Here is a 15,691-nt window from a genome sequence, read left to right on the forward strand (position 1 = left end):
TCATATTCACCTGCAGCTTCTTCTCATAAGGCTAGCTGGCTGGCCAATCAAGCACAGTTATACCACAATCACCAAGTTACTAGTAGTTTGGCGCTGTGTGCAGGTGCCAAATCCTGCTTGTTAAGGAAATCAGCACATCCATAAAGCTTGTGAGAAGATGGATCATAAAGGTCTCTAAAATCTCCTGGTAAATAGCTGAGTTGACTCTTGATAAACATAGTGTACCAACATGGCACACTGGACTTCTGACCTGAAGCCCAAAGAGAATCTATGGGGTAAGAGGAAGATGAGAGACACCAGACTCAACAATACAAACAACTCGTTAGTAGTCCACCAAAAGTCCAGTGTGAAGCTTTTAAAAAAACATATAATTCGCACATTTGTATAAATGCAATGATGGAAGATAATAAAAAGTAAATGCTCCTGGTTCAGTGCAAATAATAAGTTAAGCTAGGCCAGAGTTCAGCTCTATTCGTATCATACCAGCATGGGATTCATCTAGATCATCAAATGTTACTCTTAGAGAAAAGGTGACTTATTTCATATCCCCAAACTGTTCAAGTGTTCTTTTAAGTAATATAAATTAAACTTTGCTTGTATTCAGGTCTGAAAAAATGGTAATTCTAGCTAAAAAGCCAGTGAGTTGTCTTCTTGCATCTTTGACCTGAATTACATTCTAATCGTCCTCTGTTCCTAGTTCTTTTTAATTTGGCACATGCCAAGTGAAACCAAGCTGAACCCTAACACATGTGGGAGAAGAGTCTCACTCCAACATTCCTGAGGAAAATTGTTTGAAATATTTGTTCTTGGCTGAGGGAGACCAAGAACAGTTAACGTGGGGTCAACTCGGAGTGTATGTGTATCAAATATTCTGACAGAAACATCATAGACATCATTAAAAGGAACATAACAAATATGATTGAGGAGAGTGAAAAAGCTAAAATGACTATGAAATTAAATTACATCTTGTTTTCTTTTTTAATCTGGTTAATTTAATTGTAATTTTTAACTATCATTTTATTAGCTACTTTCACTGACAGCAGCCCCTCAAATATGCACTCTTTCCATCCATCCATCCATCCATATTTAAATTAGTAAATCCATCCTTCCATCTTTAAATCCATTCATCTAATCTGGCAGAAGTCATTAACAACTGGGATATCACTCTAACTTTGCTTAAAGTTGCTTATTGCTCATGATGGATTAATTAGAGAAATGTCTCAAAAAGAAACTAAATGAAAAGTAGACATGGTATGCTCTAAAATGAGAAAAGAAGACAGAATAGAAGGACTCTTTAAAGTACATGTACCCCATAGGCAGTTAAAATCTAGAATGCCTCCTATGTCCTGAACTATAACTGAAGATCATTAGAGAGGCAGTGTCAAACACTAGTATGAGAAGAAGCACCTCAAATCCAATCTGAGGAAACAAATGAACTAAAAACACAATAAAATTGATCCAGCAGAATCCTGACACAATCATTAACATACCAACAATGTGCCAACAATGTGCCAACAATGTTCCCTTTAAGTTGTTCTGGTTTAGGGACTCGGTTGTTGTCTGACACAAGTTTAAAAATCTGAACAGGTCGAGCTGAAGCTATTTTTTCTCACTTAAAAGAAAGTGTGAGAGTACCAGATGAAAAGAAAGAGCAATAGAAGGTCTATATGCTGTCAATTTTAATATGTATTGGAACTCTTTTATCAAAGAATCTGTAAGAAAATTAGTTAAAAAAGAAAAGGTAAACCAAACTACACCGTTTATTATGTTTTTCTTTTCGGAGGAAAGAGCACATTTTCTGGAACTGGACCTTTCTGAATTCTAATTGAATAGCCCTGATTTGAACTTTGTAAATGGACTTGAGCTTGTGTAGCGCTTTTCTAGTCTACTGACTGCTCAGAGCGCTTTCATTCTGCATGTCACACCTACACATTCACACACTGATGGCAGTGGTTGCTACGTAAAGAGACCATCAGAAGTAACTAATCCCATTCATACGCATTCATAAACCACCAACGAAGCAGCGGGAGCAACTTGGGGTTAAGTGTTTTGCCCAAAGACACATTGGACATGTAGCTGCAGGAGCTGGGGATTGAACCCCTGACCTTCCGGTTGAGAGACAACCAACTCGACCAACTGAGCCACAGACACAATATAAAACATCCCCTTGCCAGTTTAAATTGAGAATAAATAAGGGCTAAACATTTAGGCTGTTTTTCAAATTGTTATTTTGTGAACTATCGTTGTATAGACCTGATTGTTAAAATGTTTTGAGAAGATAAAATTCAATTTGTCTGGGATTTCTACCTGCTGGGATAATCTGGGTACTCAACCAACAATAAGTGCAAGATCCCACAGAGAGCCAAATGAATGGACTCAACCTAACTCAGTTGGACCCTGGTCATCTGGCAAATGGCCAAAGGCAAAAACAAAGGCACAGACTACAGTCCCCCTCACATCGCTAAAAAGTGCTCTTGTACCAGTAATACATTTGGACATGGGTTATTATAATCACTATTTTTGAGGGATGTTGGGATTTTAAAACACATACACTTAACAACATAAATGACTAACCAGCAGGGACTTCAATTACTGTATAATATAATATATTATAATATAATATATAATATATATATAATATAACCTCTCTCCACTGCAGTAGATTACTTTTTTCAACCCCACCCGCAACCCCCTCGGGTATAAGTAGTCAGTACAAGAAAAAGTAATTTGTTTAAAATTTACCTTGAGTTGATTTTCACACCAGTAATTTGACTTCTACTTAAAGTCTTTATATGATCCAGCAGATGTCGCCCTTGAGCACCAGCATGAAACCAAAACAACTTGCGCTGCATTGTTGTGTTAGCATGCTAATGCTAGTGCCCTTTATTATGCTCGCATCTTCACACTGTATGTAAATTTACCTGAAATGAGCGTGATCTAGAAACACAGTTAAGCAGTGAGTACAGTATGTACTGATGTACAGTACTTTTCTCTAGTCCCTCAATTTAAAAAAAACTCTGAAAACATCACAGACAGTGGGACTCGGGTGTTACACCCATTGTAGACAGTCATGACTCACAGAGTTATTTTCAGAGGATATACTTGATTTATATTACATTTAAGTCTGAAAAATCACATTCAGTGAATTAGTAAGAGTAACTGTACTTTTATTTGAGAACAATATTCTTGTGCTCTTTCCATCCATGGAATGCAGTTACTTGCAAAAACCCCTGCTCTCACTTTCACCTTCGTTATTAATCAACTACATCTCTAAAGGCACACAGACACACACACACACACACACACACACACACACACACACACACACACACACACACACACACACACATCTTGGAATCCTTTCATATCTGGATAAAAATACTTATATTTCTTAACACATATCTTGGCACATTACTGGCAAGGCTTGATGAAGAAGGAGGACGTGTTTGTGTGTGTGTGTGTGTGTGTGTGTGTGTGTGTGTGTGTGTGTGTGTGTGTGTGTGTGTGTGTGTGTGTGTGTGTGTTTGTGTGTGTGTGTGTGTGTGTTTGTATGTGTGTGTGTGTGTGTGTGTGTGTTCGTGAGCACAGTGGTATCGTGTCAACATCTGATGTGTTCAGGGCACAGACATGCTCCTTTGACTGTGCTGACAGCTTGTTGTCTGCTCTGATTCTTCTTAAAATCCACTAATCACTGCTGAGACATTCTTGACTTGTTGCATAAAGTGCCCTGCAGCACATGCATGTAAGAGCTACAGAACAGAGGGCTCCATCTTATCAAGTAGCTCTTGTTGGAGTGCTCTGTGAAAATGGGCTGCAGACATTCAGCAGCAATTTCAATGAATATGAGGAGCGCTTTAACTGGAAAGGAAATACAGAGGTATTAATGTGCTCAATGAATGGAAACTGAAATATTTGGAAACTGATTTCTTAAGAGTGCTACAGTACTCCTAATCCTGATCTATTTAAGGACCAAATTGTTTTGTGATGCTGTATCACTTCTCAAAGTCAAGGTAAGCCTGGGCCTGCACAAAGCAAGTTCAACATACCAAGAGTATCTTTCAGCTGTCTGGCTTCATTAACCCTCATATAAGAGATCACACTTAAAGGTGGAACCAAGCAGTTATCAACCTGATACGTGAACCCAGAGTTTCTGAGTGGGTTTAGCTTTATAAAGCCCATCACAATCATGAATGAGTCTGCCATCAGCCGATCGCTATATTTAACAAACTCTGAGCAAACTATTAGCCTTTTAAAAAAAATACCAAGTTAAGAATACCAAAGACTAAAATCAACACATCTGCAACAACAAATGCAGAAAGAAGGAAATTCAATTTGAAAGCGCACACTGAAGCAAATTTGATCTGACTACAATAACTTGCATTTCTTACCTTAAATTATGTTTTTATGCTCTGATTTAGAGGGAATATTTCAGCTGCAGTCCATACAGAACATTAACAAACAGATGCGTTATGGAGTCAATTACAATTAATGAAAATATAATATGAATCAGTAAGTACTGTATGTGTTATTTTACATCTAGAATCTGAGGAACAATGTTCTGGGATGATATTAACAAACAGTCAATAACGTTTATTAATATAATTAATGTGTAAAACCATAAAGGAAAGTCAGTATTTGCCAGTTTCTCTCTCTCCTCCCCTCTCTTGATCAGCTCACAGAGCTCCAGATTCTGTAAATGCTGCTGTACAGGACTGCTGCCACCAAAGTTTTGTTGACAATAAACAGTCTATCTATCTATAATAAAGAGATGTGATTGGTTAGTGGGCACAGATTTTGATGAGCTCTTATACAAAACAAAGCCTGCTCTGTGGAGCAGGTTAGGTGTTGACGTTACCATGACGATCAACCCCCACATTGAATACTCCAAACTGTAAAATATAATGAGTTGAGATTACCATTAAAAATTATGGAAACTCATTGCCCCCCCCCCCCTTTAGTAATACTTTTTACTTACTTAAGGAAGAATATGTGACTATTTGATCCAGTAGAAGTCAACCTTGAGCACCAGCATGAAACAAAAACAAACTGCTGTTTGGCCACACCTCCTCCACTCTGAATTCACTCTCATACAGCAACACACCTCCATCTCCCCTAGTGTTTGCACATAGGAGTTATCAAACTGAAATCCACCATAATTAAGCACTAAGTGCAAGCTGTGGGACAAAACTGTCCTTGTCTCGAGCTGCATTGTTGTGTAGAAGGCTAATCGTAGCGCTCTTTAGTTCCTGTACCTTCACACTGCATGTGATCTAAAAACACTTATGTTATATTTAAATAAGCAGTGAGTACAGTATGTTATTCTTCTTTTTTATAGTCCCTCACTCAAACAGCTTTTATACAAAAGGGGAGGAGCCGGCCGTCCCGTCCATGTAAACACGGCTCTGACAACAACACAGCCAGCGGGACTCCGAGTCACACTCAGTGTACACAGCTATGACTCAGAGATATTTTCAGAGGATAAACTGGATTTCTTCTGTATCTATGTGTAAAATGCGGCACATTCTGCCTTTAAACTTTCAGTTACTTTAACTTAAATTCACACTCAATGTATCACAACACATTGTTTACAATATAACATTTTCAGTAAAAAAGATTTCTCTATACCATTAAGGTGTATTAACACAAAAAACAAATACTTTAAACTGGAGCTATTCAGTTCAAGGTAATATTGTATTTCTCATGATAGATTTGATGACAAAATGAAAGAACTTCTGATGGCCTATGGAAAGGTAACATGCAGCAATGTTGGACATGTGTGGATGGGTAGTCTCCTGCTCCGAGGTGCAGGTGACAACATGCACTGTAGAAAGATTCAGGAGGGACAGTGTGCCTGAATTTTTCTAGAAATGTTAAGCTGTACATTTGTGAAAACGGCTTTCAATAGTAGTGATGTGATGTTTGATGTCATTAGGCTTGATTTAAATGATTGCAGATCCAGATTTCATGCGACTTCTGTTGTTCGCACTATCATTAAAATAATCTTATTTGAGTCACATGGGAGCTAAATAAATCTGATTACAGTCACTTTGAGCTGCAGTGTGAATGCAGCCTCATATTACATGTAGACAGAGAGTGGATATCTGTCTGTGTTTTGTCTGACTGGATCATATCATTCCACAAAAGTACAGACTCCCACACAAAGCTGGACAGCTGTGTCTGGAATCAATTTAACACACAGTGATCCATGCATTCCTGTCGTGGCTGTTTTTATTACAATCATAATATATGACTCATTGAATATAGACTCAATGAAGGAGACTTTGAAGTTAGATTGACCCAACTTCTGTTGCATGGTAACATCTAAATGCAGGAAACTAACAGGTTAACAGCCTATCAAGGAGTTAATCAATGTAAAAATAACCTGCAAAGCCCTGGATCCCGTCTCCACAAGTTCATCTTTGGACAGCAATTATTCTCAAGCAGAGCAGAGAAGAGAGGCAGCAAGATGGCCTTACCAAAAGAGAGAAAACAAATCTCATTTCAATCCAGGCTAGGGAGCTAATACTGTCCCAAAGTAAAATGAGTCCACTGGCTGCCAGTCCAGTCATCCACAGTGGCAGCTCTCTGCCAGTTCTTCTCTCCCACTCTTTTTGTAAATGCGTGGGAGGAAACTCCAGATGATAGCATTAGATTAAGGCTTATACTGTACCAAGAGTAGACTTCCACACTTTTGAAAAGGAGAGAGGCTGGTGTTTATGTATGTGTTTGTGTTTGTGTGTGTGTGTGTGTGTGTGTGTGTGTGTGTGTGTGTGTGTGTGTGTGTGTGTGTGTGTGTGTTTTAGAAAATCTAGAGCTCCCTCAGTACCCTTCCGTACTTATCTAGGACGCTAAAAATTGTTTAAAATTGTTTGATAACTGAACACTTCCTCTTACAGTTTCACTTGACACCCTGTTCTGATGCGAGGCCCAGAATTCGAAACTGAAACATTCTGTAAATGAGGGAAAGGTGAAGCTAAAAGTGAAACAAGAGAAAGAGTTGGAACAAAAACAAAAATCAGAAACTGACAGAAAATGTTTGTAAGCTAACAAACAATACATAAAGAATCAAAATATTTGAGGAAGCAGAAATTCAAACAAATGTTTTCAAAACTACGGAGCCGTAGCTGCTGCTGTATGCCCTTCAGCACTACAAATAAACTGAAAAATCTAAATCTAAGGTTTTATATTTTACCCAACCGAAGCACAGAGCTGAGTAGGAGAGATGGGAGGCGGGAGGACGAGCTTAGTCGCCAGTTGGATCTGAATTCAAAGGTGTACGGCAGTAGTCAGCTCTGCAGTAGTATAACTTTAAGGTTATTTTCACCTTATCCAAAGCGTGTACGATTGTTTCATTCATCATATCTCTAATTAAATGTGATAAGGTCTCTTACCAGCTTATCTTAATTCAACCTTTAGCAAAAGACATCTGGGACAGAAACTTTGGACCGTGTCGTTGGATGATTGGTTCAGTCTTTTAAAACGTATCGGACAACGATTCACTCTTCAGTTGATTAATAAACATGAGTAAGGTATCAAAGCAAGCGGCTCGGTTGGTTAACGTGTGCTATTACTTTGTGGAAACTTTCGGCACACAGCATGGACAAAAATCAAAGTGCACTGTCTGCTGCTTTATTTATTTCGGCTACTTTTCTATACACCACGTTCATTATGCAGCTAAGGTCGCTTTCACATATAAAGTTTGATGGACTCGGTGTGATTCAGGGGTGAAGTTGCAAAATTGTTGCATTGTTTATTTGGTTGGGTTTGCCTTCAGACTGCTGTAAATGGCACCAAAGCCTGTCAAATTGTGTGTACCATAGCCACGCGTCACTAGTTTGGGCTGTAGCTGCATTCATGTGGTGTCAGACACATCTAAAAAACATGTTTCCCTGTTTGAAAATGTACAAAAACGCCTGCTCAAGCTGGAAATTGGGTGGCAATGAGGTGCCCGACTTGCCAACATATTTGTCATCACCATGGGTGGCCAAATATGTTGTGCTAATGTTAAGATACTGTTTAATAAGCTAATTCATGTATTTCACATCAACGTTTTGCTCAAATATAACTTGTAACAGAGACATTACACACATCGTCTTCATTGCATCCATGCCGTCTGTTGATGTTGTTACAACATTCATACTTTTCAAACTGAAAACACGTGAACACAACAAGTCAGATGAATGACTTCCCAACTCGTATGGAGGACTGTTGCCAGGTTAGATTTGTCCTGTGAATAACAGGTAATAATGAGAAAACACAACGTAGTGTGTTTCCTTTCCTTGCTTCTGCCAGTCTGAAGACGAGGGCTACCGAGCACACTAAGCTGTCTCACTCGGAGGTCATGCCTCCTTGTGGCACAAATTGGAACCACACTCTAAATTAGATTTGAAACAAAGTAACAGAACTAATGCTCCCAATGACACATTTACATATTGAAATAATAAATCACATAATGTGATCACACATTTCTGTGTGTTACATATACTGTGATCATCCGAGGAGGCCCTTTAAGTAGCTGCTGCTGTTGTCATCCCGCCTGCCATACGACCTGAAAGTAAACAACAAGACAATGGAAGAACGGCATCCCCTGGCACGGCGCAGTTTGACAGTATTTTCATCTCTAAAACGAAGATAAAGTTTTATGTTGTCTGTGTCGGATTAAACTGGAATATCGACCGGAGCGATGTGTAACCATATTTAGCACAGGCATCAGCACGTTAACCTGTAAAGAGGACTGAAGGCTGCTGTTGCAAGCAATGCTAACATTTGCCATGCTCAGCAAAACCCAAGACCCTCGGTTTGAGCGGACAATAGTTTGTTTCAAATGGACCAAACGGCACCCTTATAGTGCTGATCTTCCACTTTGTGACACATCTTGAGTCCTGAGAAGGGTGAGTAATAATACAAAAGGAAAAGGAGGAAAACAAGTTTGACAATATCTGATTTTATATTGTGAGTAAGACACCAGGTTTAAATGGGAGGATAATATAATCTCTTTTCATACCACAGACGCCATTTACTCTGTTCAGCACACAGTCCAAGATGCATTGAGAGCAACCACCCTCACAACGTTTGTATTGTTATTGTCTGCTGTGCTGTTATCTGGATTCACAAACCCTCACATAAGAGACCGTGATTAACAGTCACATGAAGCTGCTTATCAACCTGATAGGTAAACCCAGAGTTGCCAAGTTCACATAAAAGGGACCGAGTTAGCTTCATATAACCTATCACTTTCATAACTGTGTCTGCAGTCAGCAGATCGTCATATCTAACAAACTCTGAACAAACTATATTAATAATATGAAGAAGTTCTAAACAAACAGAATCCCAAAGACTAAAGTAACTCAGCTGCTGGACAAATGCAGGAAGGACAACTGGCAGATAAAAGAAAAATCTGGGAGTATTAATGTGCAAACTATGGCTTATTGTATTGTTTTCCCATCGTTAGTTCACTTTAGAACTGACAATAATGACTCCTGTTTATTTTGCAGCTCTGACGATAACAAACAGAGCGGCATGTAGACACTAAACATTAATATGGAGATATACTTCAGAGCCAAGAAGGCTATTTGTAACTTTACATTTTTAAAAACACAACTTAAATGCCCCGGTGCTTTTTTTAGTCTCTGTTGAAGGATGACGGATATCAATAAAAAATAATCATGAACTTAACAGACTATAATGTAAAATCATGCGGGACACATGAAGTGTCCTTCCCCCTCTCGATCAGCTCCGAGAGCTCCAGGATCAAGATATCTGATTGGTTAGTAGGCTGAGATTTTTGATCTCTAATCTCCAGCAAACCCTGCTCTGGAGCAGGTTAGGTGTGAAGCATAAGTTACTATGGCAATATACCTAGGTAAGAAGTGAACACCTTTCTCAGGACTGAAAACCCAGGGTTAACCCTGAAGTTACCTCGCTAACCCCAAATTCCGCTTCATAGTACAGGCCCCAGGTCTTGGTGTAACAGGAACTGCGAATAGAAGGGTCACACGTTCCATCACTGAAGCTGCATAGAGCCACCTGGTGGGTTTGGATCAAGAGGGCGAGCCCCCGCTTAGAGCCCCACATGACAAAATTAATTCATTGTGACCAAACAGGCTTCATGAATACTCGGCTTGCTTCTGATAATCTGCGCAGACTACTTAATGTAATTCATACTGCCAAAGACATACCTTCCCCATGTGCTGTATTGAGCCTTGATGCAGAAAACGCCTTTGATAGACTAGAATGGGGATATTTATGGGAGGTCTTGCAGCGTTTTCAATTGGGCTGTAATTTCATTAATTTAATTAAGTTATTATATAATAACCCCACTGCAATGGTTAGCACTAATGGCATTATTTCAACCAAATTGTCCTTATCACGGTCCTGTAGACAAGGCTGTCCTTTAAGTCCTTTTTTATTCGCTCTGTCACTAGAACCCCTCGCTCAGAAGGTTCGGAAACACCCTTCTATAACTCCTATCACTTTCAATAACACTGTTCATTCCGTTTCGTTGTATGCTGATGACATATTGTTGTATTTCGATAGGGCGCCTACTTCACTACCTCATATTTTGGATACTTTTAATGAATTTAGTTCCCTGTCTGGTTATAAAATCAATTGGACAAAATCAGCTCTTTTCCCATTGAATTCAGATCTAGATTCCAGTACTCTACCCCAACATATTCCAGTTGTCAAACAATTTAAGTACGTGGGGGTCGATATTTTCCCCTAACTAATTAATATTGCAAATAAGAACTTTCAAGGAATTTATAGTAAAATTGAATCAGACCTTGAAAGATGGGCCTATCTACCAAACTCTTTACAAGCTCGTGTATCAATAATTAAGATGGATATACTACCACGGATAAATTTCTTTTCGTCCATGATTCCTTTGTCGCCCCCAGCTGATTATTGGGATAGAATTCATACCTTGACCCAAGGTACCTTGAGAGGGAAACGACCACGCATAAAGTTAACAACTCTTCAGCGCCATAAATTGGAAGGTGGTCTTTCAGTCCCTAATTTTAAACATTATTTTTGGTCATTTATTCTGAGACCAATATCAGTTTGGCTTAATAAACCTGTTGGAAACCGATAGAGAGCAATTTAGCATCCCCTCATAGACTAGAAGATCTGATTTACTCTGCTGTCCCTTTGAAATGAGCAAAACTACATCTTGGACCCATAATGAGTTTCCTATTATCAATATGGCGCCTTGCTGAGAAAGAATCGAATACTACGTGTGGATGGCATCTTAACACCCCAATTTTTTATAATTACTCTCTTCTCACTGGGGGGGTACCATTCTCATACCCATCTTGGAAAACCAAAGGGGTACATAGGTTTGCTGACACTCATAACGACAGTGGGCTTCGGAATTTTGATGATTTAAGACTGTCATTTAATTTACCAAACTCATCGTTTTTCTTCTACCTCCAACTGCGTGCATCCATGAAAGCATATGAAGTACCTTGGAACTCTCCACTTACCAGGCATCCTTTGCATTCCATCTTTGCCCCAAATGGGCAGAATAAAGGTGTGGTTTCTCAGATATACTCACTCTTCCGGACAACTTCCTATAAAGAGTTGTCTATTGCACGGGTATGGGCTGGCGACTTGAAACAATATGCTGGGGAGATTAAGCCTGACTGGAAGAGGATATGGTCCTCGATTGTTATTGCCTCAAGGAACCCTGATCACCAACTGATTCATTTCAATTACACTCATAGGACGTATCTAACTTCAAGAAAGGCTTATCTCATGAAACGACTGTCATCCCCAAACTGCACATTGTGCACAGAAGGACTCACAGGTTCCTACATGCACATGTATTGGGAATGCAGGGATGTTAAATCATTTTGGGGTGAGGTTTGTGATATTCTATCTGATGTACTGGGTGTACCTGTGCGATGCTCTCCCGCTCTGCTGCTCCTGAATGATACAATCTCATTAAAATTAACATGTATAAATACACGTATTCTTTTAACAGGCATCACTGCAGCCAAAAAGATGTTGGCTTTACGCTGGAAACCCCCACACGCAGTCACAAAAAAACAGTGGATTAACACATATATTGATATCATTGGTGTGGAGCTGTCAGTGGCAAGAGTGCATGGTGCTGCAGCTGTCACCATCTCAGCATGGGAATCGATGTTAGAAAGAATTAACAAACTGCTGTAAGCGCTATATTATTATTCTATTTTTTATCTATGCTCTGGAATCTGTTTTCCCTGCACACAGTATTTATTTATAATAGAGACCTATGGGGTGGGGAGGGAGGGAACGCCACAGGGTTTATGTTTCACTTTTTTGTCTTCTTACTTTTTGTCTGTATTTTTATGATTGTTGTAACTCTGTCTGTTATAAAAGGAAATTTAAAAGTTGATCACAAAAAAAAAGAGGGCGAGCCCATGGATTGCTGCTGCTGGGATGCAATGCGGGAATTGAGCAACCCAGGATGGGTCACCTTAGTAAGGGGGTCTGATGTTGAAAGACCCGAAAACCCCATTGATCCATGCAGGAACATCAATGATGATACGTCCCAGCGCATCCTAGAGATGTATCTTACTACAACAAAGTGACGATTACATTGTTGCTGTTTGTGACGCAGGAAGTAAGGGTGCTGCAGCTACTAAAATCAGGCACAATTAAAAGCATTAGTACATAAAAACACTTCAACTCAGCCCTACTAACTAATACTTCCTGCAGGGTAATACAACCCACAGCAGGTCAGAGATTTCCTATCTTTGTGCGCAGAGGTTTCTTTTAATCTGAGAAATCAAAGACGTGTGATAATCCTGTCAGACAGCAGCATAACTAGATGCTTCCATAGATTTTAGAGTTATTAGTAACTACTGAATAACCTAGAGAAGTCATATTGACGAGCCTGCCATTGCGGGATGAAGTGGAGAGACATGAAACAGAAATTTCAACCAACAGGAGACAGCGCACTTACTGTTGTAAATGTCTGGATGGCGAGAAGCGGCATGAGAAGAGAGGGCATGAGAAGAGAGGGCATGAGAAGAGAGGGCATGAGACAAGAGGACATGAGAAGAGAGGGCATGAGAAGAGAGGGCATGAGACGAGAGGGCATGAGAAGAGAGGGCATGAGACGAGAGGACATGAGAAGAGCAGGAGGGTATGAGAAGAGAGGGCATGAGACGAGAGGGCATGAGAAGAGAGGGCATGAGACGAGAGGACATGAGAAGAGAGGGCATGAGAAGAGAGGGCATGAGACGAGAGGGCATGAGAAGAGAGGGCATGAGACGAGAGGGCATGAGACGAGAGGGCATGAGACGAGAGGGCATGAGAAGACAGGGCATGAGAAGAGGGCATGAGAAGAGAGGGCATGAGACGAGAGGACATGAGAAGAGAGGGCATGAGAAGAGAGGGCATGAGACGAGAGGACATGAGAAGAGAGGGCATGAGAAGAGAGGGCATGAGACGAGAGGACATGAGAAGAGAGGGTATGAGACAAGAGAGCATGAGAAGAGAGGACATGAGAAGAGAGGACATGAGACGAGAGGGCATGAGAAGAGAGGGCATGAGACGAGAGGACATAAGAAGAGAGGGCATGAGAAGAGAGGGCATGAGACAAGAGGACATGAGAAGAGAGGGCATGAGAAGACGGCATGAGACGAGAGGGAGGGTATGAGACAGGAGAGCATGAGAAGAGAGGGAGGGTATGAGACAAGAGAGCATGAGGCGAAAGGGCATGAGAAGAGAGGGCATGAGACGAGAGGGCATGAGAAGAGAGGGCATGAGAAGAGAGGGCATGAGAAGAGAGGACACGAGAAGAGAGGACATGAGAAGAGAGGACATGAGAAGAGAGATGAGACGAGGTCGCCTGGCTGCAGCCATACCCGACTCCTCAACCCCTCCCCTCCTTTTCACAGCTGTTCTTCTAAAGAAATGTAGAGCGCTTCAGTGAGATCACACTCCAGATCGTTATTTACAAGTTCAATGACGTTACATGCCGATAATGTTTTAAATGATCATAGTTTAAAAAAATCACAATAGGGTCTATGGTTTAACATTCACACAATAGTCTGTAGTGAAACTAAATTATCTTGAGCAGACATTGCAACTTTTTCGAACTATCCTCCAAAACTTGAAATCAGAATGTTCCAGACTGTGCAATTACACAGCCAGAATTGAATTTTAGATTAAATTCATGAAAATATTAATATGAATGTAATTACCATTTATTAATGTTTGTTCAAAGGTATTTTCTGTAAAACGTAAAGTGTATGAATATTGTGATTGGTGGTGGAAATGGCAGAAAACAAGGGGCACCAGCTGAAATTTTGCCCAGGGCAACACATTGGTTAGGTCTATCTCTGGGTTCATGTTTATTTCTTCTGGAGTTAAACAGCATCATATAGGACTAGTAGCGCAGAACAGTGCGCACCATTCATCAAGAGGAGGAGAAGGAAACCCGCGACTGCAGCTCAAATCTGTGGTGAAAGGAAGAGGGAAGTGTTCCAATCTGAAACAATCTTCCGTCAGCACACATCGCAACCTCTTATCCATATGCACGTCAGTCTATACACGTGGCTTATTTCTTTCAAAAACCAGAGTTTTAGCAACATCTTGAGGTGAGTGAGAACACAACACCAGTGATCCTTCACTGAGTATGACGGTGCTCCTAAGAAGATCCACTGTTAATATGCTTTAGTATTGACACATCCACTTCGGCTGGACCGTCTGCTAAAAAGGGGAACACCTACATGCCGGCGGAGTCGTGACAGGTCACTCGGCGTCACTCGCACCCACACGCTGACCATATTAAACCAGGAGCGACACTCTCCATCCTCTGTCACAACATGAAGCACAATCTCACCCCCCCCCCCCCCACACACACACACACACACACACACACACACACACACACACACACACACACACACACACACACACACACACACACACACACACAATCTCCAGCCAGCACCCACCGCCCGCGCTTCTTGCCATTACCTAAACACACCTGTGGCTCGTAGGGGGCCACATCACAGCCTGAGATACCCGGTCAGGATGCACAACAGTATCAACAAACACACGACACACCCACAGTATGGAACCAACTGACACCTACCGAGCTGCAGCATGAAGTCCACGGCTATCCCGGAGGTCGTGGGGCGCGGAGCTCGGAGCTGTGCATTGATGGAGGGAAGCGTTGATTATCTATGAGCCGGTGTGTCTGCGCACAGAGACACGGCCGAGCTCTGTCCGTTCAGTGCAGCGCCGCCTCTTTCTACTCCAGCTGGAGCATGGACACGCCCACCGTGTGTGTGCGCGTGTGTGTATGTGTGTGTGTGTGTGTATGTGTGCGTCACTTGACTTTTTTTTTTACAAGCCAGCTGAGGTAAACAAAAAAACAAAACAAGACAAAAACAAAAAAATTGAATAAGTCGTCAAAGACTAAACATGAAAAACTAAATATTGAGTTTTAAGCAGGGAATCTTTTTTGTAATTAATGGTTTCATTTACTAATTTTTTTTAATTTTATCATCCATCCTTTAAATTAAAATGTTGTTGGGAAATAGTGAACCAACTAATTGTCTTTCAACTTTAGATTAGACTTGTTTTATGATTTGTCTTTTTCACATTTCCAAGCTTTACAGCTTAGGAGTAAAGTTTAACAAGGCAGAAAAGAAAAGTTATTGTCTGGTATTCGTTTACCTGCACCCATCCACCT

The 15,691-nt window shown here is 40.7% G+C and overlaps 1 protein-coding gene across 1 annotated transcript in view; it reads right to left on the reverse strand.

The window, feature by feature from the left end:
* cemip (cell migration inducing hyaluronidase 1) overlaps positions 1 to 15,241 on the reverse strand; it is an 82,416-nt gene extending 67,175 nt beyond the window's left edge. The window contains exon 1 of the mRNA XM_020641427.3: positions 15,089 to 15,241. The gene's annotated coding sequence lies outside the window, so the exon portion shown is untranslated. The remainder of the gene's footprint in view (positions 1 to 15,088) is intronic.
* Between the last annotated feature and the right edge of the window lie 450 nt (positions 15,242 to 15,691).

This window comes from Labrus bergylta, chromosome 3 (genome assembly GCF_963930695.1).
Source record: "Labrus bergylta chromosome 3, fLabBer1.1, whole genome shotgun sequence".
NCBI classification, from domain to species: domain Eukaryota; kingdom Metazoa; phylum Chordata; class Actinopteri; order Labriformes; family Labridae; genus Labrus; species Labrus bergylta.